The 27,170-nt window shown below is 44.6% G+C and overlaps 1 long non-coding RNA gene across 1 annotated transcript in view; it reads right to left on the bottom strand.

Moving 5' to 3' along the window:
- Nucleotides 1-27,170, bottom strand: part of LOC146844086 (uncharacterized) — a 53,954-nt gene that overhangs the window by 19,117 nt on the left and 7,667 nt on the right. Inside the window, exons 2-3 of the long non-coding RNA XR_014981130.1 lie at nucleotides 18,043-18,135; nucleotides 5,889-5,990 (exon numbers count right to left, since the gene is read on the bottom strand). This is a non-coding gene — a long non-coding RNA (uncharacterized LOC146844086). The remainder of the gene's footprint in view (nucleotides 1-5,888; nucleotides 5,991-18,042; nucleotides 18,136-27,170) is intronic.

Below are 27,170 nucleotides of genomic sequence, written 5' to 3'. Positions count from 1 at the left end.
ATCGATCTGATTGTCAGTCAGGAGGTCGTGAATCTCATATCTGTGTTTCTTGAGAGAGTGGCAGTTGAGAAGGCCGCAAGTCAGCTTGGGTAAGCCCAACTTTCCCTCTAGCATGGTGGTAAATTTAAAAGGGCAATGGCTACAGGCTCTAGTTGTGCCATCGGCGTACATAGAGTGAAAGCAGGTGTCAGCAGTTTTGGGGCGAAGAGCACAAAGGCTAGAGCTACTGTAGTGTAGTACCTTACTAGAACTACCAGGGGGACTGGCCCCGGGCCCTGTACGGCCGCGGACGGGCGCAGACGGGCTTGCCTTAGGCGCGCCCGCTGCGCGCGTCTGCTGCGCGGGCGCCGGAGCATGTGCCTTTAAGCCTCCCCACAGCCTGAGTGACCCGGACCCGGAAGTGCCTTGCCCTGACCTTCACGCCCTCCGCGCAACGGTACTAGTTACCGCGTCGGACCGGGGCGGGAAAGAGGGAAAAGGAGCAAAGGCGTACAAGACCCCGGGTGAGCAGCACTTAAAACAGTGTTAAAAGCTTTAAAAGAAGTTAAAAGCTTAATAAACAAGGTTATCACAGGCTAAAATCCGTAAAAGTAGTCAGTTTTAAAAGAACAAGAACTCAGCTTTTACTCCCCGCACATCCACCAAGTATCAGCCAAGCGGCACAGGGTACTGCCACTGCCCTGTTCACCGCTGCGCGGGCGCCGGAGCTTGTGCCTTTAAGCCTCCCCACAGCCTGAGTGACCCGGACCCGGAAGTGCCTTGCCCTGACCTTCACGCCCTCCGCGCAACGGTACTAGTTACCGCGTCGGACCGGGGCGGGAAGGAGGGAAAAGGAGCAAAGGCGTGCAAGACCCCGGGTGAGCAGCACTTAAAACAATGTTAAAAGCTTTAAAAGAAGTTAAAAGCTTAATAAACAAGGTTATCACAGGCTAAAATCCGTAAAAGTAGTCAGTTTTAAAAGAACAAGAACTCAGCTTTTACTCCCCGCACATCCACCAAGTATCAGCCAAGCGGCACAGGGTACTGCCACTGCCCTGTTCACCGCTGCGCGGGCGCCGGAGCATGTGCCTTTAAGCCTCCCCACAGCATGAGTGACCCGGACCCGGAAGTGCCTTGCCCTGACCTTCACGCCCTCCGCGCAACGGTACTAGTTACCGCGTCGGACCGGGGCGGGAAGGAGGGAAAAGGAGCAAAGGCGTACAAGACCCCGGGTGAGCAGCACTTAAAACAATGTTAAAAGCTTTAAAAGAAGTTAAAAGCTTAATAAACAAGGTTATCACAGGCTAAAATCCGTAAAAGTAGTCAGTTTTAAAAGAACAAGAACTCAGCTTTTACTCCCCGCACATCCACCAAGTATCAGCCAAGCGGCACAGGGTACTGCCACTGCCCTGTTCACAAACATCAGCGACATATGATGTTTTCCAGCATATTGCAAGAAAGAAAAAGATTCAGTTCATACAGGCTTGAGCTCAGTAGATAAAACAAGCATTTACAATGCAATAGGTCTCGTATTTACGCAAGTATGAGCTATTAGCATTGTAAATGATAATGCCTTTTATTTATGTTTTGGTTTTTAAAGCATAAATAAAAGGCGTTGTCATTTAAAATGCCAATAGCTTAAACTCATGTAAATGCGAGACCTATTGCATTGCAAATGCGTGCTTCTTTTCTGGTTGATTCCTTCTCTGGATGATTCCCGTGACAGTTCACTCCTGATGTGCCTAATGCCCGCTGTGACTGACTCCTGACTGCTGGTGCTCATTCCTGCTGTGGCTGACTCCTGCCATGGCTGATTCCATTCCCGCTGCGGCAGACTAACTAGCGTTCATTCTTGCCTTGGATAAGCCCCGCTGAGTCTCTCAGCACCAACAGCAGAGGCAGTGTGGTGCGGGAGGGGGCAACAGTGAACACAGAGAAAAGGGACCGGTGAGATGCTCAGACTCTCGCAAATGCAAGAACACTGTAATGATGGCCGCGCCACTTTTTTAGACGCTGCTTGCATGTTCAGGTTACAGTGAGCAGCGTCTAAACAAAGGGGTGCGGCCAACATTAAAGTTAAAGCGCCTATGGTGCTTTCACCCAAAGTAAAAAAATATATATTTTCAAAAGCTTCTGTAGCGTGGCCGCTACAGTGAAAGCAGCCCGCACTGGTAATTAAATAATTAAATAAGCACGGCCGCTAAAGTGAAAGCGGACCTCGCTGTATATTAATTAATTAAGTAAGCGTAGATATAGGCTCCCTATGGGACCACCTTCAAGATGATCCATTCCAGCCCAGTGGACGCTGTATTGTGGTTTACAGGCAAGTACTGCCAGATCCATACATCCAGCTCTTCCAGGAACACCGGGTCCTCAAGTCATTCTCGCTGCAGTTTCCAAGTGGATGTGGGAGGCAGACATGCACATCACGATCAGAGACTTTTCATCCCAGATAGTCTGCATGCTGTATAAGGGATACCAGCCCGAGAGAGCCGAGGAAACAGTTAAGCCGCACGTACAGGCTATGTGGAATGGGATAGAAGGAGTGAAGCCGGGTCCCAGGGTTTCAGGACCACCATGCGTCTGTAAGCACCCAGTGGTGTATCCAGGTTTGAAAATGATCCACCTGTGTGTGTGTGGAGGGGATCGTGACAGGCATGGATGGGATCTATCTAAACCCTAGGTCAGGCAAGCAGTTATAATCTCCATCTAATACCCAAGGTGACACACTGCTATGGGCAAATGTCATGGAGACTGAGAGGGCATCCTAGAAGGCCCCCTGCTTAGCGTTGGGCCCATTAATGCTTCCAATTAGAACAGTCCGGCCATCTACGCAGACCTCCAAGAGGGCCTAGTGGCCGTCCCTGTCAATTGTCCTACTTGTTTCCTAAAATGAGACCCCAAGATGAATCCACACTAGGGCGCCACGTGCATACACTAACTAGGTCGTTGTGCAAAAAAGGCCCTACCAGTGCCTGGGAAAAAGGTTCAACTCCCCAGCCATGACATGTGTCTCTTGTAGTAAAATAACCTACGCCTGCTGGAGTTTGATGTAAGAGTAGAGCTTTCTAGAGGTGTGCACGCCGCGGATGCTTAGGGTGAGGGATCGGATTACAGTGCTCTGAGCCATATTGATACATGAGTGGTGCAAACGCGAGCTGCTGATGCTCCACCCTCAAATCGCCATGTCCAAGCGCCTGGGAACCATGAGATTTCTGCCTGCCAAAATGTAGTGGTTGAGAGAGAGAAGATGGTTGAGTGGAACTGTATCTACTGGGGTGGGAGAACATTTAAATGCTTAGAACTTACCACAACATGTCGTACATCCAAACTGAGCATATTAATCTTGCCCTAGTTGTGCAGTTATATTCCTTGATCTCAAATTTCTTCCTAAGATTAAATCTAACTTCCATGGGAATCAAGAGTTTGATCTCCATTACGTACCTCTAGATAATGGCAATAAGGAGCTTTGATGCATCTCTTGGACAGTGGTGGCTCACACAGGTAACGCTGTTGGGCAGAGCAGGGCCAGGGTGGGTGGTGGGGCTAGTGGAGTGTGACATAGGATGGAAAAGTCAAGAGTAAGGTATTTAATAAATAAAAGCACTTACTTTGCGCTCGCAGCATCACCGAGTCGGCGATACTGCGAGCACAAAGTAAGTGCTTTTATCTATTTAATGACTTACTCTTGAATTTCCCGTCGTATGTCACACTCCAATACCCCCCACCGCCCAGCAGCGTTATCTGGTGTGAGCTGCCTAGATGTAGTAGGGGCTATTAAAATCTACCTTAAGAGTTCGAATATAGGCTCTCTGGTGCCCTCCTTGCAAATTTCAAACCTGTTAAATGAGGAGGAAAACCATCTTCTTCCACTACAGCAGGATGGATAAGATCACTGAGCTCCTCATCTTATCAGGGTTGTGAGTAGGATCACTGAGCAAATAAAGACTCAATTGACTAGAGGAATGATATGCTCCTTGGCTGAATGGCCAGAGATATATTTTGGAGAGGTTTGTAATGCTGCAACATGGGTAGCAACTTCAACATATATGTTACATGATAGATTGCATGTTGCTCAGAACTCTGAGTTATTCTTTTTGGTTCAATGTTGTTTTGGGATCAATGTCAGCTGATAGACATTTTTTATTTTATTTTTCATGCTTATTGAGATCCAGTGATCTGGTGAATATTTGTACCCTACACAACTTTATGTATGATTTAAATGCATCAGGAGTAAGCAATAGATATTAAATAAAATTCTTCCAGCCTTATTCAGTTTTAATACTTTCATATGTTCTTTTGGCTGATGAAGGGAGGGTGTTAGCTTGGTAATACCTCATTAAGTAAGGAATGGGAGGAAGTAGGATAAGAAGGAGCAATACTCGGATTATTTATGAGTAGTCTTCATTATTATGATACTTCCTTACTCATCCCATTTCTTGCGAAACCTTTCTCCTGTCCTGCTGTACTTCATCAGCCTTTTTTGCTTAGGACTTGATGGGAAACAGGCTGTCCTGGGAGGAGGAAGGGGATTTATGGGTAAATATTTATGCCAGGAACAGAAACAGAAAACAAATTTAAAAAGTGATGAGCAGTTCTGGAGAATGGACACATTCATCCATTATGTGAGTACCGGGACGAGTAGGGAAAAATTGGAGTAATGGAAATTTCCAGTAAGTAATTTGAGCACTACTTTGCATGGGAAAGAGGAGGAGTGTGCGTGTTTTACCTTTCATCTCTTCACACTTCACATTGCCTGGCTTTGCAGGCAAAATAACCCAGGCCGCAGTTTATTTTCGAGTGACCTCCGTCTCTCAACAATAGTTTAAGTATTCTTATACGTATTTTTATTTTTGTTTGTGTTGATTGGGAGGGCAAGGGCTGGGTGAAGGAACTGGTGCAGAAGCATAGCATCCTGCAAGGCTTTGGTGCAACGGATCCAGGAATTCACAGGCCCAGTATTTTCAGATTCATTAATCTCAGGCTCGGAACTACCAGGGTACTCAGAATGGCCCAGAGTGGTATCTAATTCAGACGGTTGTATGACGTTACAACGCATGCTTTCACCCTGCTTGCTGTTACAATGCAAGTTTTTAGAACGACTTGCTGTCGGGGGTGCGTGGAGTTTGGAATAGTATAGTTTATTATTTCAACTCCAGTCTCTGCAACAGTAGGGAAGTTGTTGCAGTTAAATCCAACACCTTATAACCCCTACAGCAAGCCATTTCGTTGTAATAGCATGCGGGGTAAAAGCATGCGTTGTAAAGCATGCGTTGTAACGGTTCTTTCCCAATTCAGTCATACTCCTCCAGACCTCTTGGAATGAGAGCCTTAATGTAATTGTTAGATACACAGATGTCAATTAGGACTAGTTCATGGTACCAACTCCTAACCCTCGCCTAACTTTCATATCCATGTCACTGCCATTGATAATTCTTTCTCGGTACAATGGAATAGGTTCAAGTCCTTATTCTCCTAGCAACAAATTGGAGTATGTGGTGTAGCTGTGGGAGTGACGTGGTAAATTCTGCAAAGGGAGCAGGATGTCACTTTTGACATTGGTTTGAACTAATTCCCATGATGTGACACTGAGGAAGTCTACGTCAAGGAGCACTTAATATGCTTATTTCTTAAGCAAGAGTGTGCTGTGGAGCTTTTCTTTCTGATCACACAGCTAAAGTCTGGAACCAACTCAATCTGCTGGTTGGGTCTCAAAGAAATAATACTAAATTTAAGACACTTAAGAATGGAGTTATTCAAACATAATCCTTGCATTTGAGAGTGTGGGGAATTTCAATCCTTGCAGCATTGTCATCTGCCTTAACTTGTCCCAATCAGCGCCAAGAGGCCCTTTGGTCACTGGTTTGCTTTGTAAACCTTTCAAATAATTAAAATATATAAATACTCACTAGAAGAATCACGGTAGTGTATACACCCATTATATTCAGGACCGCAATTCTCGATCTTCTTCTCAACTCCCTTTTCGAAAAAGTGACATCTAAGGGCTCCACCTACAGGGGAAGGGAAGGCAAGGCAATTGAAGGTAGAGGAAAGGAATTCAAGGGAAAGGAGAGGAAAAGGCCAAAAATGAACATGGAACATGAATGAGAAGATGTGAAGGTCATGGGAGAACAAGGGGGAAATTGTAGAATAGAAGAAAGAGTGAGCCAAACAAATAGACAGAAAAAGGGAGAATAGGTAATTTGTTGGTCAAAAAGCAGCAAGTTGAATGAAAATGCACATGTGGAAAGAGAGGTGAGCAAATGTAGGAAAGCGGGCAAGTGGGTGAGAGAAAGATATCAAAATTAAACATATGTAAGCTTCAAATGAGTGTGAGAAATGGGAACAAAAAAAGGAAGTGTGACAAAGAAGAGTGCCCTTGAGGAGAAGGGATGCATGAAAGATGTTCAGAAAATGCTTGAAAGTGAGATAAAGAGAAACAGAAAAAGTAACATATAAAGAAGGCATTAAAATTCAAATGTATGAACTGAAAGTAGAAATTACAATACAGTGGGGGATGTAAAAGAGGGCATGGCCAATAAAAGAGACATAATTAAGAATTTTTTTTTTTATCCAGAATTGTTGGCACCTTCTTTACCATGCTCTTCATCCCTTTACTTTCCTTTGATTTATGAGCCAGGATAAACTATTTGGGGAGACGAGATGGGTGATTACCATATGAAACACCCTTCTAAATCATCATAAACCAAAACTACATTATTTGGGTTATAAATCTTAAAAAGTTGTACATACATAAAACATACAATATCACACAATTTGTTGTTGTAGTATAAACAAAGTGCATCATAACACGGAGGTCAGAAGAAGAGAAACTCCACATAAAAATGGATCAGAGCACAGTCCAGTGACAAAAACCTAAAAAACCTACCTGGATGACATTGCAGTGTTCAGAGCCAGTTGGGAAGAACATCTGTGCCACCTCTGGGAAGTGTTGATGGCACTGCGCAAGGCAGGCCTCACGATCAAGGCGAGTAAGTGTCAGATCGTGCAGGGTTCCGTGGTGTACATGGGACACCAGGTAGGGAGCGGCCAGGTGGCACCCCTGCAACCCAAGATTGATTCCATCCTAGCATAGGAAGCCCCCAAAGACTCAGACACAGGTGAGAGCATTTTTAGGACTCACGGGGAACTACAGGAGGTTTGTCAAGGGGTACGGCAACATTGTTGCACCCTTGACTGAGCTGACTTCCAGGAAGCAGCCGAAGAAAGTGAACTGGACTGACACCTGTCAGAAGGCTTTTGACACCCTGAAGACTGCCATGTGCACAGCACCCGTGCTTCAGACGCCCAACTTCTCAAAGGAATTCATTGTTAAAACAGATGCTTCAGATCATGGTGTGGGCGCTGTTCTATCACAGATTAATGAAGAGGGCCTAAACTAACCTGTAGCCTTCATCAGTAGGAGGTTACTTTCACGGTAACAGAGGTGGAGTGCAATTGAGCGTGACCATTTGCTGTGGTCTGGGCACTGAAGAAGTTGAGACCATACCTGTTTGGGACTCACTTCCGGGTTCAGACAGACCACAGGCCACTCAGATGGTTGATGCAGATGAGGGGTGAGAACCCAAAGTTGGTGAGGTGGTCCATTTCCCTACAGGGGATGGACTTTACAGTGGAACACCGCCCTGGTACAGAACACGCCAATGCTGATGGTCTGTCCAGATTTTTCCGCCTTAGTGCAGAGAACTCCCAAGGGGAAGGGTAGTTCTCTCCACATTTCAGCTGGAGGGGACACGTGTTAGACCTGGTACCATTAGCGTGAGTCTCCCTTCCATTTTTTCTGATTGCCTCCTCTGTTTTTGATATGTTTTGCTGGTTTAGACTCGTTGGGCGCTGTGCCACTGCCATTCAGTGCACTGTGAAAGGGCTCCCTATGTTAAATTGATGTATTGATTAGTGACTCCTTGATTGGGTTATTTGATTTACTTGTCAGACCCTAGTGCACCATGTGTGCCCAGGGCTTGTAAATCAAATGCTGCTGGTGGGCTTGCATTACAACAAACAAATGATGGACGGAATGCTGACAATGCAGACATTCTCCCCCAGTCAAGAGATCTGGGTTAAATCCACCGTTCTTTTGCCCACTACACCACCCCAGTTCAGACATGGCCATATGCAAATCAGTCTTGACCCTGTGCCTCATGGGAACAGTCCAGCCCGAACTGCCAAGCCATGTCTTCCCTGGACCGGAATCAAGCATCCTAGGACCGGTTTCTGGCTATCAGCCGTCATCAGCCAGGATAGCTTGACTCCAGTGGCGTAGTGAGCACGGGACCCACGTCTGGGCATACCCATCCCACTTAGGGCGAAAAGCGTTACAACAAACAAATGATGGACGGAATGCTGACAATGCAGACATTCTCCCCCAGTCAAGAGATCTGGGTTAAATCCATCGTTCTTTTGCCCACTACGCCACCCCAGTTCAGACATGGCCATATGCAAATCAGTCTTGACCCTGTGCCTCATGGGAACAGTCCAGCCCGAACTGCCAAGCCATGTCTTCCCTGGACCGGAATCAAGCATCCTAGGACCGGTTTCTGGCTATCAGCCGTCATCAGCCAGGATAGCTTGACTCCAGTGGCGTAGTGAGCACGGGACCCACGTCTGGGCATACCCATCCCACTTAGGGCGAAAAGCGTTACAACAAACAAATGATGGACGGAATGCTGACAATGCAGACATTCTCCCCCAGTCAAGAGATCTGGGTTAAATCCATTGTTCTTTTGCCCACCACGCCACCCCAGTTCAGACATGGCCATATGCAAATCAGTCTTGACCCTGTGCCTCATGGGAACAGTCCAGCCCGAACTGCCAAGCCATGTCTTCCCTGGACCGGAATCAAGCATCCTAGGACCGGTTTCTGGCTATCAGCCGTCATCAGCCAGGATAGCTTGACTCCAGTGGCGTAGTGAGCACGGGACCCACGTCTGGGCATACCCATCCCACTTAGGGCGAAAAGCGTTACAACAAACAAATGATGGACGGAATGCTGACAATGCAGACATTCTCCCCCAGTCAAGAGATCTGGGTTAAATCCATCGTTCTTTTGCCCACTACGCCACCCCAGTTCAGACATGGCCATATGCAAATCAGTCTTGACCCTGTGCCTCATGTGAACAGTCCAGCCCGAACTGCCAAGCCATGTCTTCCCTGGACCGGAATCAAGCATCCTAGGACCGGTTTCTGGCTATCAGCCGTCATCAGCCAGGATAGCTTGACTCCAGTGGCGTAGTGAGCACGGGACCCACGTCTGGGCATACCCATCCCACTTAGAGCGAAAAGCGTTACAACAAACAAATGATGGACGGAATGCTGACAATGCAGACATTCTCCCCCAGTCAAGAGATCTGGGTTAAATCCATCGTTCTTTTGCCCACTACGCCACCCCAGTTCAGACATGGCTATTTGCATATCAGTCTTGACCCTGTGCCTCATGGGAACAGTCCAGCCCGAACTGCCAAGCCATGTCTTCCCTGGACCGGAATCAAGCATCCTAGGACCGGTTTCTGGCTATCAGCCGTCATCAGCCAGGATAGCTTGACTCCAGTGGCGTAGTGAGCACGGGACCCACGTCTGGGCATACCCATCCCACTTAGGGCGAAAAGCGTTACAACAAACAAATGATGGACGGAATGCTGACAATGCAGACATTCTCCCCCAGTCAAGAGATCTGGGTTAAATCCATCGTTCTTTTGCCCACTACGCCACCCTAGTTCAGACATGGCCATATGCAAATCAGTCTTGACCCTGTGCCTCATGGGAACAGTCCAGCCCGAACTGCCAAGCCATGTCTTCCCTGGACCGGAATCAAGCATCCTAGGACCGGTTTCTGGCTATCAGCCGTCATCAGCCAGGATAGCTTGACTCCAGTGGCGTAGTGAGCACGGGACCCACGTCTGGGCATACCCATCCCACTTCCTTTGGTTTTGCTTTGTTCGCCATAAGTTGGCAGGGTATGCTCAGACGTGAGTCCCTTGCTCACTTTGCCACTGGATTCAAGCAAGCCTGGCTGAAGACGGCTGAAATGCCAGAAACCGGTCCTAGGAAGCTTGTTTCCGGTCCAGGGAAGACATGGCTTGGCAGTTCGGGCTGGACTGTTCCCATGAGGCACAGGGTCAGACTGATTTGCATATGGCCATGTCTGAACTGGGGTGGCAGAGTGGGCTAAAGAACGGTGGTGGATTAAACCCAGATCAGTTGACTGGGGGTGAGTGCTTGCATTGTTCAACACTCCGTCCATCATTTCCTTTGGTTGTGCTTTGTTCGCCATAAGTTGGCTGGGTATGCTCAGACGTGAGTCCCTTGCTCACTTTGCCACTGGATTCAAGCAAGCCTGGCTGAAGACGGCTGAAATGCCAGAAACCGGTCCTAGCAAGCTTGTTTCCGGTCCAGGGAAGACATGGCTTGGCAGTTCGGCCTGGACTGTTCCCATGAGGCACAGGGTCAGACTGATTTGCATATGGCCATGTCTGAACTGGGGTGGCAAAGTGGGCTAAAGAACGGTGGTGGATTAAACCCAGATCAGTTGACTGGGGGTGAGTGCTTGCATTGTTCAACACTCCGTCCATCATTTCCTTTGGTTGTGCTTTGTTCGCCATAAGTTGGCAGGGCATGCTCAGACGTGAGTCCCTTGCTCACTTTGCCACTGGATTCAAGCAAGCCTGGCTGAAGACGGCTGAAATGCCAGAAACCGGTCCTAGGAAGCTTGTTTCCGGTCCAGGGAAGACATGGCTTGGCAGTTCGGGCTGTAGTGTTCGCATCAAGGGCGCCATCGTATCGCATCACACCGGATTGTCGCATCGCATCGAGGTGCCATCTTGCTGCAGCACGAGAATCTACACATCACCTCCTCTCCGGTAAGCATCAAGACGCATCCCCTACTCTGCGCAAGCATTGAGGCGTGACGCATCGTCTCCCCCGAAGAAAGGAACTGCTGCATCTCCAACACTGCGAGCCTTTTGTTTATTCTGTGTTACGCATCCAGGTACTTTTGTGAGAACTGTGCCGCATTTACTAACAACTTGAACTAAGCCAATTCTACCATCTTTAAGTCAATTTTGAGTACAGTAGTGTGGATGTTTTGTCATTTGTGGTCTTGTGTTAAGTCTGTATAAAGAATACTTATTTTTATAAAACCTGTGTGGTGTCCATCTGTAGTGTTATCACTGTATTACTGTATGTGTTCACAAATGCTTAACACACTGCCTCAGAGATAAGCCTGTCTGCTCGTGGCAAGCTACCAAGGGGGTGAGCAGGGGTTATCCAGTAGTGTAATCCCCTTTCCCTGACTTAGAAGCAAGGATCCCTATTTGGTCAAATGTACCTACCTCTGCCAACTAGAGAATCCAAGTTCTAACAGTGATGCTATTAAAATTATCAAATAAATATGGGGAATGAGCAACTGGTCCTACCAAGGTGATTCCCCATTTTTAATTAGTTCCTATTTAGTTGTATGGCTTTCCACTGTTCTCAGCCAAAATAATGATATTTGCATTTTGTATTTGTTAAACAAATTTGTAATTACAGGTTTCTGCTGTTTTTTAAATCTCAGTTCCATCGTCGGAAAACATACTATTTTTTCTGTTCTTCACAGGCAGGTGACACTTGGGAACACATGCTCTAAAACTGCATGTGCCCTTCACAGGAGCTACCATGGTGGTGGATCCTGTGAAGGCACGGAGATCGCCAGAGGGCCAACTGGGACCTCTAGATATGGCTGGCAGGTGTCCAACCAGTGTGATGGAGGTACTACTGACCACCACCATCCTGATAGTCAGTGGCCCACATGCCACACCTTAAATGATGCCATGGGCTTTTATTCATCCCAATCTTACAGTTTAAAGGAGCTTGGATTAAGCTGGAGGAGACTCAGATGTTTTGTCTCTGTTTTAAGGCAGGTGAGCACATAGTTTGTATAAATGTGGAGCTGCTAAATCGAAGAAGAATAGTTTTGCGATAACTTTTTGGGGATGGTGCTTGTAGAACAATATGTAAAGCCATGTAGCTCTATTTTAATATTTTATAGCCATTTAATGGCTGCATTAAAAAAAATTAAGAATAGCTATTTATTCACTTATAATTTGCAAACAAGTCACTATGAATGTAAGTGTTTATGGTGAATTATTCTGCTGCAGTGTGTTTTTTGTGTATAATTGTTTAAGATTTGATCACTGTAGTTGTGACCATAATCATTTTTAATTATTGATATATTTATTTTGATTTATTTATTAATTTTTAGAATAAACTTTGCGTACTACATTCTTCAGCCATTGCTTGTTTGACAAGTTCCATCACAGTTTGTATCAGTTCACAGGGGTATTCTGCAGCGTTTGGAATGGTGGTTTTACATTGATGGGTCGAAATGGCTTGGGATCTGTTTCATTTGTGGCTATCTCCTTTCAGAGCGAGGGGTAGCTTGTTACAGCTAATATGCAAGCTGTAGCTGCAGCACTAGATAGTGGCAGGTTGCAGAGAAAGATACCTTTGTGTAAGTACTCCAACTAACCCCGGAGTTCACCACTCTGCTGTCAATGTCAGACTGTGGAACACGCACTACACCTTGGCTCACTCATACTGCCTCACGCTACTGTAAGAACCCCTGCAGAACGCGAGACCATCTGCCTACCATCTTGTAAGGTACACACACAAAAAGTGTTTTCATTTAGTCATGAATATTTCAAGCAAATGTGCTTTCTTCTACAATTTTATTCAGTAAGAAGAGGAAGGAATGGCAGGGCCTGCTGGGTGCTGACTAGTAGATGAAGGATGATGGAGATGAAGGTGACCTGCTGGGTGCTGACTAGTAGATGAAGGGTACTAGAGATGAAGGTGGTCCGCTGGGTGCTGACTAGTAGATGAAGGACGAAAGAGATGAAGGTGGCCTGCTGGGTGATGACTGGTAGATGAAGGATGATGGAGATGAAGGTGACCTGCTGGGTGCTGACTAGTAGATGAAGGACGACAGAGATGAAGGTGGTCCGCTGGGTGCTGACTAGTAGATGAAGGATGATGGAGATGAAGGTGGCCTGCTGGGTGCTGACTAGTAGATGGAGGAGGATGGAGATGAAGGTGACCTGCTGGGTGCTGACTAGCAGATGAAGGACGGCAGAGATGAAGGTGGCCTGCTGGGTGCTGACTCGTAGATGAAGGAGGATAGAGATGAAGGTGGCCTTCTGGGTGAGACTAGTAGATGAAGAGCGACAGAGATGAAGGTGGCCTGCTGGGTGCTGACTTGTAGATGAAGGAGGATAGAGATGAAGGTGGCCTTCTGGGTGAGACTAGTAGATGAAGAGTGACAGAGATGAAGGTGGCCTGCTGGGTGCTGACTTGGTGATGAAGGACGATAGAGATGAAGGTGGGCCTGCTGGGTGCTGACTAGAAGATGAAGGATGATAGAGATGAAGGTGGCCTGCTGGGAGCTGACTTGTAGATGAAGGACGATGGAGATGAAGGTGACCTGCTGGGTGCTGACTAGTAGATGAAGGATGATAGAGATGAAGGAGGCCTGATGGGTGCTGACTAGTAGATGCAGGACGATAGAGATGAAGGTGGCCTGCTGGGTGCTGACTAGTAGATGGAAGACTGTGGAAGACTGCATGAGACGACAGAGATGAGGGTGGGCCTGCAAAATTTCTCATGCCCAATCACTGAGGTCAAGCTCTAGAGAAGGCAAGTGAGTTGCAGATACATCATAGAGCCAGTACACTGGTTTTATATAAAATCTTTAATGGGCATGGGAAAATGCCATTTGTTGTCATGCTCATTCCTCTTCTAATATTCTTCTTAATCTAACTTTGATCTGGAAGTAACAGATCAGCAGCAGGTGGGCTGGCAGCGTGCATGTCACAATACATCAGATGGCATTCAGCTCCCATACCACAGGAGATGTATTGATTTTGCATGTGTTTTTTCTTTCCTCATCAGCCTCATCCCCAATCTGCTGCATGCACCACCTTTTTACTCGTTTAGCTTTCTCTACCTTGGTGATGCATTCATGAAGTCAAGCTGCCCTGCCAGACCTCATCAGCTGCCCTACGAGGAAAGAAAGAGTTCAGTTGTACTGACAGAGTGGCATCTCTGTAAGCATTTGTGTTTACTTTTGCAGCACATGATTGTTATAGACATTCCATGCTAGTATTGTGTTTCTAAGCACAAATATAACTCAAATCTGTGCCTGTGCATGTCATTAGTAGGACTAAGGAAGCCACCCATATAGAGGGCTGACTTTAAATAAATATTAGATTAGAACTAAACCTGTTGTATTTGCCTTTTCTGATGGAGTTGTGAATGAAGTTCAAATATTAATATTATTAGTGCGCAAGGAGTAAAACATTTAGGGGCATATTTATAATAACTGACGCATCCCTGCATATCAGCAGGGATGCGCCAGTTATGTTGCGCCCCAGCTCCACCATCATGGATGCGCCGCATTTATAATGTGGCGCACCATGGGGCAAAAACGGCACAGATGCGTCACGAATCTGTGCTGTAAAAGTGGCGCATTGCTGGAGTTGCGTCGCAAGCGCGACGCAGCTCCAGCAAGGCTCTGGGGTGCCCTATCTGCACAATGCTGCGTCAATCCTTACGCCTGCTTCAAGCAGGCGCAGGGTTTTGATGCAGCATGGGCTCAAAAGTGACTGAGTGAAATCTTGTAGATTTCACTCAGCCACTTTTAGGAGGCGTTCCTGCGCCGGAACGCCCCCACCTGCCCTGGAACGCCTACATGTGGCGCAGGGATTTACAACGTGACGCATCTCCCAGATGCGTCACGTTGTAAATACCCCGCACCATGGCGCAGGATTTGCGCCGCTGCTGCGTCACAAAAGTGACGCAACGGCGGCGTAAATAAGGCGCAAATCATACATAAATCTGCCCCTTAGTGATAAACTCAATCTATTTGTGAGCGTACTGGGCTGAACTGCAGCTTAATGGTGTCACATTTTACAATAGGGGAGGCAAAAAGGAAGAATATTGTTATTCCTCCTGACATGAGATGTGGGCATGCTTCTCAGTGCCCAGGGTATCTGGTAACTGATTGTTGCTTCCTCTGACTTTGAAGTCAACCTGAGGTATCACATTCTTTTAGTTGAGTTCTGACTCTCCAGGAACGATTTCATTCAGAGTGTCATGTAGTAATGACCTGAGGTTCTGCTCTATTTGCGCGCTCTTTCGAGGGACATCATAGAGATGTGTGGTACAACACCTGTGTGCAGCTGCAGCAATTGTGGGAAGAAGCAAATACCTAAATCACTGATGCCGAAAGAAGGGGATGGGTGTATGCTATTGACATAGACACTGCTGGGATCATTTAAAGCTGGAAGGGGAGCCCCCGGCCCTCGCCTCCACCCCCATGCCCCTGGCAAAGGTCATCCCATCCCATTTAGGTGATCCCCATCTGGTTGGGTTCTCTCTGCCTAAAGTGCTTCCGTCGGCGTTTAAGATCACTGTATGCCAAAATATCTAGTTTATTATTGTACTATTAAAATATTGTAGCAATAATATCAACAAACAAAATGTAATGAAGGTAAATATTTTTAGGAAAGTCTACGTTTATTATTCTTCACTCTAAATCTGCGTACTTTGGAGATATATAAATCATCAAGGAATATGTATGTAGACTAAAGTCTAGCAAACATATTCTTATCCATCTATTCTTCTCTTGTTGCTGTTTTGGTGATACATAGTTTTGAAACAATATTAAGGTAGCATGAAATTAAAGACTCAATATTCTGTGCCCATACTGCTTGGGATGCACCATCCTGCTCCTTAATCTATGTTTATTCTGTGACAAATAAGGTTGCTGCTTGTAGGCCAGTGGGTTTCATCATCCTTCAGGGGCAGATCTTTGGTAGTCCTCTCGTAACAGGGCGCAAGAAGTGCTGGAAGGGAGCTTGTGGGCGGCGTCATCAAGTGTTCCTTTCCTGGATACTTTGCCACATTCACAGGCAGTCTATCTAGAGATATTGGTGGTGTTCTATGACATTTCATATTAACAGCAGTGGTGATGGACATTCTGCAATTAACCACCTTTCCACCACCCCATGGGAGTTAAAAGAAGAGTGTTGAGTTGTCTGCAGGTGAACTCAGGCCCTTGGCCATGTGGTGAAATCGTGTTCCTTTTATCTATGTAGATTTAGCAAAATGTTCATGTTTCTGGAGATCTAGCACATTTCAACCCCTGCCCAGGCAGACATGTGGGAAACTAAAACTTGTGTTTTCAAGAGGAGGATTAATTTGGTTCATGGATCAGATGGTCAAGCCAGGCTGAAACAGCCATGCTATGATTCTTGTTTGGAATCTGCATGGGATGAAGGCACCAGGGAAAATGATAGATTTAAATCTTTCATTTGAAAGGAAAAGAGAAGCTTTGAGTTCAGACATACCTGCCCTGCAGTGGATAGAACATATTAAGATATAATTTGTGTGTCAGCCTGCAACGTTTGCTCATCTAGAGTGGAAGAGATTCTGGTGATAGATAGGTAGCAGGGGATCTCCTGGTGCTGGCACAAGAGTTTCCCATAAAAGAGAGATAGGTGATGTAGCAAAATAAAGTAGATGATACATGGAGTGCTGAATATTGTCAAACATTCACCCCCAGTCACAACTCTGGGTTAAATCCATAGTTGTTTTGCTCACGATGCCACTCCAGGTAGCACCCAGTCACATGCAAATCAGTCTTCTACCTGCTACTCCTCATGGGAACAGTCCAGCCCGAACTGCCAGGCCAGGTCTTCCCTGGACTGGAAAGCATCCTGAGACCTGTTTCGGGGTATGACCCCCTTCATCAGCCAGGCTAGCTTGAATCCAGTGGCAAAGTGAGCACGGACCCATGCTTGGGCATACACTTCCTACTTAAGGAGACTATAGCAACACAAAAAGATGATGGACAGAATGCTACATTGTCAAACAGTCACCCCCAGTCACAGATATGTTGTTTTTGTGCTCGCCATGCCACCCCAGTTTGGACTCAGCCATATGCAAACCAGTTTCTCCAATCTGAACTGCTGAGCCCCATAGTGGCAAGGGTCTGCCAAGATGTAGGTCCTGTGCTTGTTATGCCACTGGATTTCAAGCTAGCCTGACTGATGAGGGGTGATACCCCGAAACCGGTCCCAGAATGCTTGTTTTTTGTTTGAGAGAGGACCTGGCCAGGCAATTCAGGCTGGACTGGCATGTTCCCATGGTGATCAGGGTCAAGAATGATTTGCATATGGCTGGGTCAGAACTGGGCTAGTGTGGCGAGCAAAAGAGTGATGAATTAAACCCAAATCTGTGACTGGGGTGAATGCTTGACAATGTTCCCCATTCTATCCATCATCTTTTTGTGTTGCTAGTTATTTGATGTATCCATCTCATCCTGTGTATTCACCACAGATTTGAGTTATTGTTGGGCATACGTCCATCACATTAAATGGGATAAAATATGAAGAATGCCCTTGTATTTAAATGCCGTTAAGAATGTCCCTTGAGGAAGGAAAAGTGATTTGATTTTGTTCCTTGACAGACCCCTTTGCGAACATTAATAGCATGCTCTATATCTGCCAGAAAGCCTCCTGTGCACTGTTTTCTAAAATGTGTATAAAACATCATGCACATATGACAGAGACAGTAGTTCAGGTTCCTCATACTGTAATGAGCCCTGGTTATGTGCAGCTCTATAGATAATGGCATTGTGCGGTGCTGAGATGTAATTCATATCAACAATCTCCCTTGCTACTCAAACAGGATTACAGACCATCTCACTCCCACACCTTCTTCACCCCTATCCTTTGACCTCCTTGTGTCCAAAATTCTGTTGCACTATTTTTTGTGCAATGATGTCTAGGCAGAAAAATAGCAACCAACACTTAAAACCTACAAAGTAAGCACTGAATTAATCTGTGTTTGGACTTTCAAAATTCTAATGACTGGTCAAGTATTTTAAAATACAATCCAACAGACCAGTACAATTTCCAAATGATCCATCGAATTCCCACAACTGGAACTACCCAAACCCTATCGGAAGCCCACATTTAATGATTGATAGATAAAAACTCTACTCACTTGAGCACACATAGACTCCAAGGAACAGAAGGAGAATAGCAGGCTTCATTGCTGTGTTGTGGCTGGTTATTCAGGTTCTTCACAACTGAAACCCTGAAAACAGAGTAACAAACATTTTGATACTCCATGTGTGCACTTCTTGGCAACAACTGATAGTAAGAAAGCTATCAGGGCCAGATTCATTAGAATTGATCAGTAATTTAAGAACATTAAGGCTTAAGTTTACTGTGTATTCTTTTTGACTTTGTTATCTGTGTTTCTCAGTTGTAACCTCTTGCCACAAAGGGAAGACTCAGCCATTTACCTCCTCTCCAACAGCATGATCATGCTTATTGTTGTACTATTGAGTAGGGCATTCCATGTTGATGTTGTACAATAATTCTTTAGTTCTTCGAGTGCCAGCAAACCTATTCTCACATCAGAAGAATGACAGTCCCACATTCTTGTGCTTGTGAAGTTCAGGAAAATGGTTGAAAGTGGGGATTCACCAGAGTGGGGTAAAGTACTTTGACATTCCATTGAGAGTGAATTCACTGTACTTGGCACTCCGAGTAGCATGTTCTTCCTTCTTTCAAAAGTAGCCATACTCTGTTGATGAGCAATGTCAATTTTCAAGAAGAACAAGGAATAAAAACATATTTCATTACAGTTTGTCTCGGCATAAAACCCTGTCTTTTATGTTAATTTTTCAAAGTAACAAACCTTGTTATGAAGCATCTTAAAGATATTCTCCATCCTAGTCACATGGAAGCACAAGTTAAGCTGTTAGCTTTGTGTGTTATTTTATTATAAATTTAGTCACAGGTTTGAAGTTCCTTAAATGTAGGATGTTAGAACAGTCCCTGGTTCCTGTACGTCCTCACAGTGGTTGCTTTGATTGTTCTATTGATTGTGCTATTATCCATAGAAGTTTGTTTGTCTTCTTATTTGCTATTCTCTCCAATGGGAAAACGTTATACTTAGTCTGGATTGCATTTAATTACTGGATATACATGTCTTTTCTATTTGTATAGCAGTAGTATTTCACATCTAGGTATACTTTGTGTATTTAAATAAGCTGGCTGATTCATATTGCTGATACAACTTTAAAAAAATGTAAGTACTTCCTCCGAAAGTCCAGTTTATTTTTTACTCTCATTGTGCCACAGATATTTACAGTCTGCTCATGTTACTGACCTTCTATTTCAGGCGTGCTGAAGCCATTTCAAGGCTTTTTAGAGTGAGAGTGTCTTGTTGCCCAAAGAGGGTAATTTGTTATATTTATCTATTTATATTAAAGATGTATCATTTGAAGTGTCACACATTGGACAGTGGAATGCCACTCATACAATACATACAATAAAACAATGGAAATGTCACTCATAGGCAATCTGAAAAAGCTATGGCAAGGTCATGCATGTGGTTTCAGTGGTCTCTTTTTTCTAGGTTCCCTCACAATTCTGTGATGCTCTAAAGATGAAAATGCATTCCTATGAAAGATATCTATCAATTGAATGCTTTACATAAATAGGTGCATTCTGGAAAGAGCTACCATCAGGCTCTAACCGTAAACAAATGCAGTCCTCCAGTTTAAATCACTAATGAAATGATTGATGCTCCACTGGAACTCCAATACTAAATGGTAAATGGAGGAGATGCACAGCCATATATTTAAAGAATTATTGCTGGACCCCCTTGTCTGTGAGAAGGAAGAACATGGTGTAGTGGAAGATGGAAGACCCTCTTGATGGGGACAGCCTAATTGCCACACTAACACAGAGCTGTGAGATCGTCATTAGGAACAGTGGCTATAGGATGAGAGGCATGGTAGAGCACATTTACAAAGATGAATATCAACTCCTGCCTAAAAGTAGACATGCTGTACGCATTCTCAGGGCACACAAAGCTGCAGAGACAGAAGAGGGGCAACCTGATTTCCTCTCACTAGTGGGATAGTAAGCAGAGAGTGCCCCGCTTTTATCATGGTGACCCAAAGGACGAATTAGGGAGGTGCGGACAGCTAGGATCAGAACCACTGTGTCTTAATCCCTATCAACGAGGTGCAGGCTGGACTGAAAGCAGCAGGTAACAAGGGTGACAAAGATATTATAGAATTCCCAGCAAAAACAAGTAGGAAGTATGTGGTGATGTGCCTGTGAGTGTTCCATAATGTCACCTAGAGTGTTAGCAGGCATCTTGCCCTGAATGTTCTGTCAGTGGCAGTTGCTGCTTGTGCCTTGTACTCTTTGGGACGGCTCTCTGTACCAACTCCAATAAGCATTACTGCTGTTCATGAACTGCGTCTCCTTCACCTTTCATCAGTGGCGACAGAAGATGGGATCCATCCACTGCCATCTCAGTGGAGAAGTGTGGCTCAATGGTTAGAGCGGCAGACCCTGATGCAGAAGTCTGGCCTGTACTAGGGTTCAATTCCCGCCTCGGCGGCTCTTGGACTTAAATTCACTGGACCTGTTAATTCTCGCCTCGGTGCCTATTCTAATCATGGTTCCCACTCTGCAACTCTTGGCAATAGCTTGCTTAATCTCCACAACGGCCCCCACAGCGCAAAGGATGCCTGGCTTTCACCTTGGGGTGCCCAGGAGTGGACATCTCATAGGAAAAACCAGGAAGGGTTCCACAGCGGTATGAGTACAAGTGCTGGGATGCCTCCGGGTAGCTGTGCGCTATACAAATACTTCAATTTACATTTAAATCTCCACTTACTGATGATATTCGTGGCCCTCAATTCAAGTATTTATTGTCTAATTTATCGGAGTGCAGCTGTGAGTAAACCATTCCCCTACCCTAGGCACTCCTGAGTGAACTAGTACAGAGAGCCGTACCCATTTTCATACAGCTTCCCAGCTCATGAACTGTACTTCTAATTGCTGCGAGGGATTTTCTCTGAGCTCTTTCTAAAACTTGACTGGAGCGTTTCCTGCTGACTCATGATACTCCTGCTGTGTGTCTATGTTCCTCGACATTAAAAGAGAAGAATGTTTAAGGCTTTCTACATATTTCTGTACATTTAAGCTGCAGCGTTTCACTGACTTCATCAACGCTTTGTTAACGCGCAGTTCCACGAGCTGGACTCTCTTGCTCCAGTCCCACGCGTTGTCTTCACGAGCTGTTGCCTAGCAACCCAGCCTCTTCACAAAGCCGTGCAAGCACTAAGACTGCATTTCAAGTGTCCTTTCATGAAAGCCTCCTCCTTCTGCTATAAATTTCCTTTGCCAGCTTCAGCCATGGAGTGCTGCCTTTCCCGGAAGGCTTTACTTTCACGCTCTGACACACACAGCACTTACTTTTGTGTGTCGAGTCATCCACATTTCCTTCGATCTTCCTGGTTTGAGCAGGAGAAAAGTAAAGAGGACATCGTTGAAGGTGGGACATCCGCCTTACATTTCCGGCTGATTTGTGACTGGCTGAGGGGAACATCCATATATCTGGCATTACGTATTTGCTTCAAAAGAAAATCCTTCTTCAACATTTCTGCGCTGACACGCACAGCTCTTTTGTGTGTCAATACTATTATTTACTTTATAGTTCGTTGATACGCACAAAATTTTTCATCATTTGTCTTTAATTTACACTGACACACATAGTTATCAACTCTCTAATACCACCATAAAACGAGACTGCCATCCTGTGGTCCAATTGTGGATTTCACAATTTTCTTCATTATCATTCAGTGTATTACATTGTTCTTCCACAGAACTTATCACACTATATTTTTTTCTCTTCTTTTCTTATTCCTATATCCAGTTTTTTTTTTCTTTTTCTCTTCTTCTGTTTTTCTCTTTCTTTTCTTCTTCTCTCTTGTTCTGGTTCTCTCTCCGCAAACTTCTTCTTGGCTGATTTTGTTTTTTCTCCTCTTCACAGACATGCAGAGCGTTACAGCTCCTGCACTTTTTTTACAGGAACCTGGAGAACCGCAACTTGAATGGAAACTATGGATTAGATCCTTCAAAGCATACTTGGGTGCAATTGGTGGTCAAAGGTTTAGACCCGAAAGGAAGAAGAATCTTACGTATTATCACTTGGGAGTTGAGGGTCAAAATGTGTTTGATCATATACCTCCTTTTGAACCACCTGAAGGAGAGGACCCTGATGAATTTGACCTAGCTGCATTGCAATTGGACAAGTATTTCACTAAAACAAAAAACATTGTAGTACACAGATACAAATTTTTTACACGAACGCAAAAACCCAACAAAAGTGTAAACACTTTCATTACAGCTTTAAAAGTCCTTGCTGCAAAATGTGATTTTTACTATTTTACTTCTCAACTTGTAAGAGATCAACTCATTGCACGTTGCTACTGCAAAAAGATCCAAGAGAAATTACTTACTTGTAAAGATCCCACTCTAGGTGAAGCAGTGGACATTGCCAAGAGTATTGAAAATTCTATGGACGATGCTAAGCAACTTGAATCTGCATTATCTAATTCTAGTATTTCTGGTGTGGTCACCACTAAAGCTCCTTCTTCTTCTACCCGTCTCTCCCTAACATCTCTAGAGCATGTTACATATCTAGGGGTGGGAGGAATTTTACTCCAAACAAAGGTGGAAAAACCTATACACCCAACAGACAGTCTAACTACAAAATAAGTTGTTATAGACGTGGGTCATCCATTCATATTTCTTCTTTCAAAAACTGTCCCGCTATCAATCAACAGTGTGGACAATGTGGTAAAATAGGTCATTTTACAAAAGTTTCTATGGGAGGAAAAAGAAGTGTAAGATGTGTACTCCATGATTGTGATAAACAATTTGATGATGATGTCACGAATCAAGAGTATGTTGTAGTAGTCAAGAACTGTTCCGATAAATGCTCTACACAACACATTCCTGATCCCGAAATTGAAGTTAACATTGAGACTCATCACTATTGTATCCCAAGACAAGTACATGAAATTTTGGTCTACTAAGTGTTTAATACCTCCTGACATTCTTATAGTAGCCTTTGAAGGTAGTAGGATTGATTTGCTATGCTACTTCTGGGCTACAATAAGTGTGTTTGAAGTAGTCATTAATGGCAAGCTGTAGCTGGCTAAACGTGGGATTAATGTAATTGGTCTTATCCATCAGGCTGAGTTTGGTCTAACTATCAAACCTGGTTTACCCAACCCAGTTTTCATTGACCATCAATCCAACCATAATCACTCTTCTCCCACTAAAAATGTTGGCTTGCTGTCCAGTACTCAAATGGCGAGTACTTGGGAACACAAGTACAGTAAAAATTTTGAAGACCGTCTAGGCAAAATTACAAATTTCCAACACTTCATTAGAATAAAGGAAAATGCAATACCCATCAAGCATACACTGTGTAATGCACCGTTAAGCATTAGAGGTGATCCCTCCAAACATTTACAAGCTTCATGTGACCAAGGCATAATCGAAAAAGTCGAGTCCACTCTCTGGCTTTCTCCCATTGTTTTGGCCAAGAAGAGGTCTGGGGATCTGAGGATGTGTGTTGACTTGAGGAGCCTTAACGAAGCTATCTGGGTTGATGGTTTTCCCCTTCCTCGCATTGAAGATCTTATTGCCAAGGTAGGTTCCTACTCGTGGTACACAAAACTCGATCTTAAAGCAGTCTACAATCAAGCTGAACTAGATCCTCAGTCCCGACACCTCACAGCTTTTGTTACTCCAGATGCAGTATATCAATTTTGCCATCTCCCTTTTGGTCATGCCTCGGCTGCAGCCATATTTCAAAGGTTAATGAGTGAGATGTTTCATCACAATCCTCATGTTATTGTTTTCCAAGACGACATTATCATATTCACTAAAACTGAAGCCGAGCATGATTCTATCATTGATCAGGTATTCAACGTTCTAGCATACAGAGGGGTCCCCCTACAAAAAAGTAACTGTATCTTCAAAGTGAAGGAGATCGAGTACTTAGGCCGTGCCATCTCCGAACGTGGCATTAAACCCAGACCAGGTCTAATAAGGAGCATAGTTGATGCACCTTCTCCCCAAAATAAGTAACAGCTCATGTCCTTTCTTGGTCTCTGTGAATTCTATTCTAAGTTTATGAAAGACTTTGCCAAGACCACCGAATGTTTCAGGGTGTTACTGAAGAAAGGAACAACTTATGTATGGTCTGAAGAGTGTCAAAAAGGTTTCCAGTCCATCAAAGACAATATAGTTCAAGCCCCTGCTCTGCAAGCCTTTGTAGGAGGAAAACAAACCATTGTCACTGTTGAGGCTTCTGAGTATGGCCTGGGAGCTGTTCTCTCGCAATATGCTGATGGGAAGGAGCACACAGTGAGGTTTGCATCCAGTACACTTCGTCCTGTTGAACAGAAATATTCCGTTATTGAAAAAGAACTTTTAGACTGTGTATGGAGCATTGGAAAATTCAAACCATATATTTGGGGCAGATGCTTCATCCTCAAGACTGACCATCGTCCTCTGGTTGACATTCTCTACGGCAAAAATGTCAAACGCACCACTGCATGCTTAGCGCGATTATCTGCAAAACTCCTGTATATTCCTGGAGGAAAAACCTGTTGAGCGGACTGGCGTTCAAGACTTCCCATTTCTGACACCGATGAACAAGATTGGGAAGCTGAAGTAGAAGAGTGTTTTGTAGCAGTTATTGGTCAAGATAACTTGTCTTTTGCAGAAGAAGACTGGATTATTCAGATTGACAAGGATCCCATTCTCAAAGAAGTTGCATCTTTAATTAAGAAAGGCTGGCCAAAAGAAAGGTGTCTCTCACCCGATCTACAAATGTTCTGGAAAGTAGCTGATGAACTTTCAGTGGAAGGTGGAAAAGTAGTCAGAGGTGACAAACTTATTCCTCCTTCTTGCTATCGAGAAAAGATCATTCTAGCCGCACATTCTGGCCACCTTGGAACAACCATTACAAAAAGGAAAGTCAGGACCGGCTTCTGGTGGCCTAGAATGGACACCCAAATTGATGAATTGGTAAGGCAATGTTCACGCTGTAATGCCAGCGACAAAGTCCTTGTACTCGAAGGTGCGGTTGAATCACCTGTACCCCCTCCTGGCAGAGCTTGGCAAAAACTTGGTATGGATTTCCTGGGACCGTTTCATGTTCTTCCTTCCAACTCTAAATACTTCTTAGTTCTCATTGACCACCTATCCAGGTGGGTGGAAGTTGAATCTATTACTACACCCAATTCAAAGAATGTCATCAACTGTTTGAATGCCATCTTTCTCAGGGAGGGTTATCCTGAGGAAATTTTAACCGACAACGGTGTTCAACTTGTTTCACATGAAATTAATTCATTTCTATATTCTTGTGGCATCAAACACACCAGGACTCCACTTTACCATCCACAAAGTAATGGCAAAGCTGAGAGATTTAACAGGGTTGTAGTGGAGTGTGTGCAGGCAGCCTTTAGATCCAAGTGTTGTGTTTTTCAAGCCGTGAAGGATCTTGTCTGGTCATATCGCACTTCACCTCATGTTGCTACCTATTTTTTTCCTTTCGAATTGATGAGGGCAGAAAAGCTTCCTCTCAAGTACATCCCTTTTGGATGGTTAAATCCTTTCATCAAGGTTGTGACATGAGGTGTTTGTGGGAATCTGCCAAGAAAGCTTTCACTGAAGTTTGTTCCAACCATCATCAATTCGCTACCATGAAAGAAACTCACAGACTCAGTGTTGAAGACTGGGTCAGAATCAAAAACCCCATCTCAGTAAGAAAAGATTTTTCTAAATTTTTAGATTCACAACAAATTGTAGACATCCATAAGAACGCTGTTAAGTTGTCTAATGGAAATTGGTGGAGCACTTCTCGTGTTGCCAAAGAACCTTGTATTCATTCCGAAGATGCTAAGGTCGACCAAAATGTTTCAAGGGGGATGGTGTTAGGAAGAGCACCAGGGTTCATGTTAGACCACCAAAATTACAAGACAATGTTTAAGCTTTACAATGCTTTGTCTAAGTTCTATTACTTGGATATTCTTTTTGTTTTCTGATTTTACTAACCCTTCTTTTTCTTTTATGTATATTTTCCTTTTTCTGCTATCTTAGACTTATTTTATCAAAGGGGGAGGTGTGGTGATGTGCCTCACAGGTCTCTGCCTGTGAATGTTCCATGATGTCACCTAGAGTGTTAGCAGACATACTGCCCTGAAAGTTCTGTCAGTGGCAGTTGCTGCTTGTGCCTTGTACACTTTGGGACGGCTCTCTGTACCACCTCAAATAAATATTACTGCTGTTCATGAACTGCGTCTTCTTTACCTTTCATCAAAGTAGTGCTCAGGTCCGACACCTTGCTCAGTACTATATTTAGGCTTGCTTAAAGAAGGAGTGGGGTAAATTTAAGGTAGTGTTTATGAGTAATTATAATGATATTTCTGTTTCTAAATGACTTCCATGACATAGGATGCCCTATTTAGAGTGGAGAAGGCTATATGGGCCTAGTCTAACATTGCATGGCTGAAAGAAGAAAAGTGTCAATCCGAAGGCGTAAATCTACCTCAGGATCAGTATATGAGTCTGAACTGGACCTGCCAGATAGTAACATCCGGCTGCCACGCACTCCAACATCTGCAGGTTCTAAAGTATGCTTGTAAAGCAGCTAAACTGGCAGGTCACATACTCCCTGATAGTTCCGTTAGCCAATCTAGCAAACTGCAGGACAAAGGTTCTACTCTCAGTAAGACAGTGTATGCAGTTACACCTGGCATCTGAATAATTTGGCCCCAGCCACAACGACATGTGAGTCATCTGCCTATATCTAAATGTCCAGTTGTTCAGCTTTGTTTAGCACCCAACACAGCTTTCGTGTGAGTGCTAAGAAATTTCTCTTTCGGAAGATCAGAGGCCTGAGGCACATGAGATACAAAGCTTGCTCAGAATCACTCCTTTGGCAAGGGTTGTGGAAAAAAAGACGTAGCTGACACCCACATAACAGCAGTATGCTGGCATTAAGAGAAGGGGTGTGCCTATTATTAAGGGAGATTGGAGAAATGTGTGTGTGGCACCATGGACAAAAGAAGAGAAGCAGGGTGGGAGAGAGGAACACCACAGACAATCAGACCTGCCCACTCACACGGCACCACCGTGTGTTTCAAGATATTGGCTCATTTCACACGGTCACCCAGTGAGGAGCTGATATCACACGGTGGGAACACAATTAGCTGGAGACCTCTGAAGATCGCAAGC

This window comes from Triturus cristatus, chromosome 4_1 (assembly GCF_964204655.1).
Source record: "Triturus cristatus chromosome 4_1, aTriCri1.1, whole genome shotgun sequence".
NCBI classification, from domain to species: Eukaryota; Metazoa; Chordata; class Amphibia; order Caudata; family Salamandridae; genus Triturus; species Triturus cristatus.
This window is presented reverse-complemented; position numbering and strand designations above follow the sequence as displayed.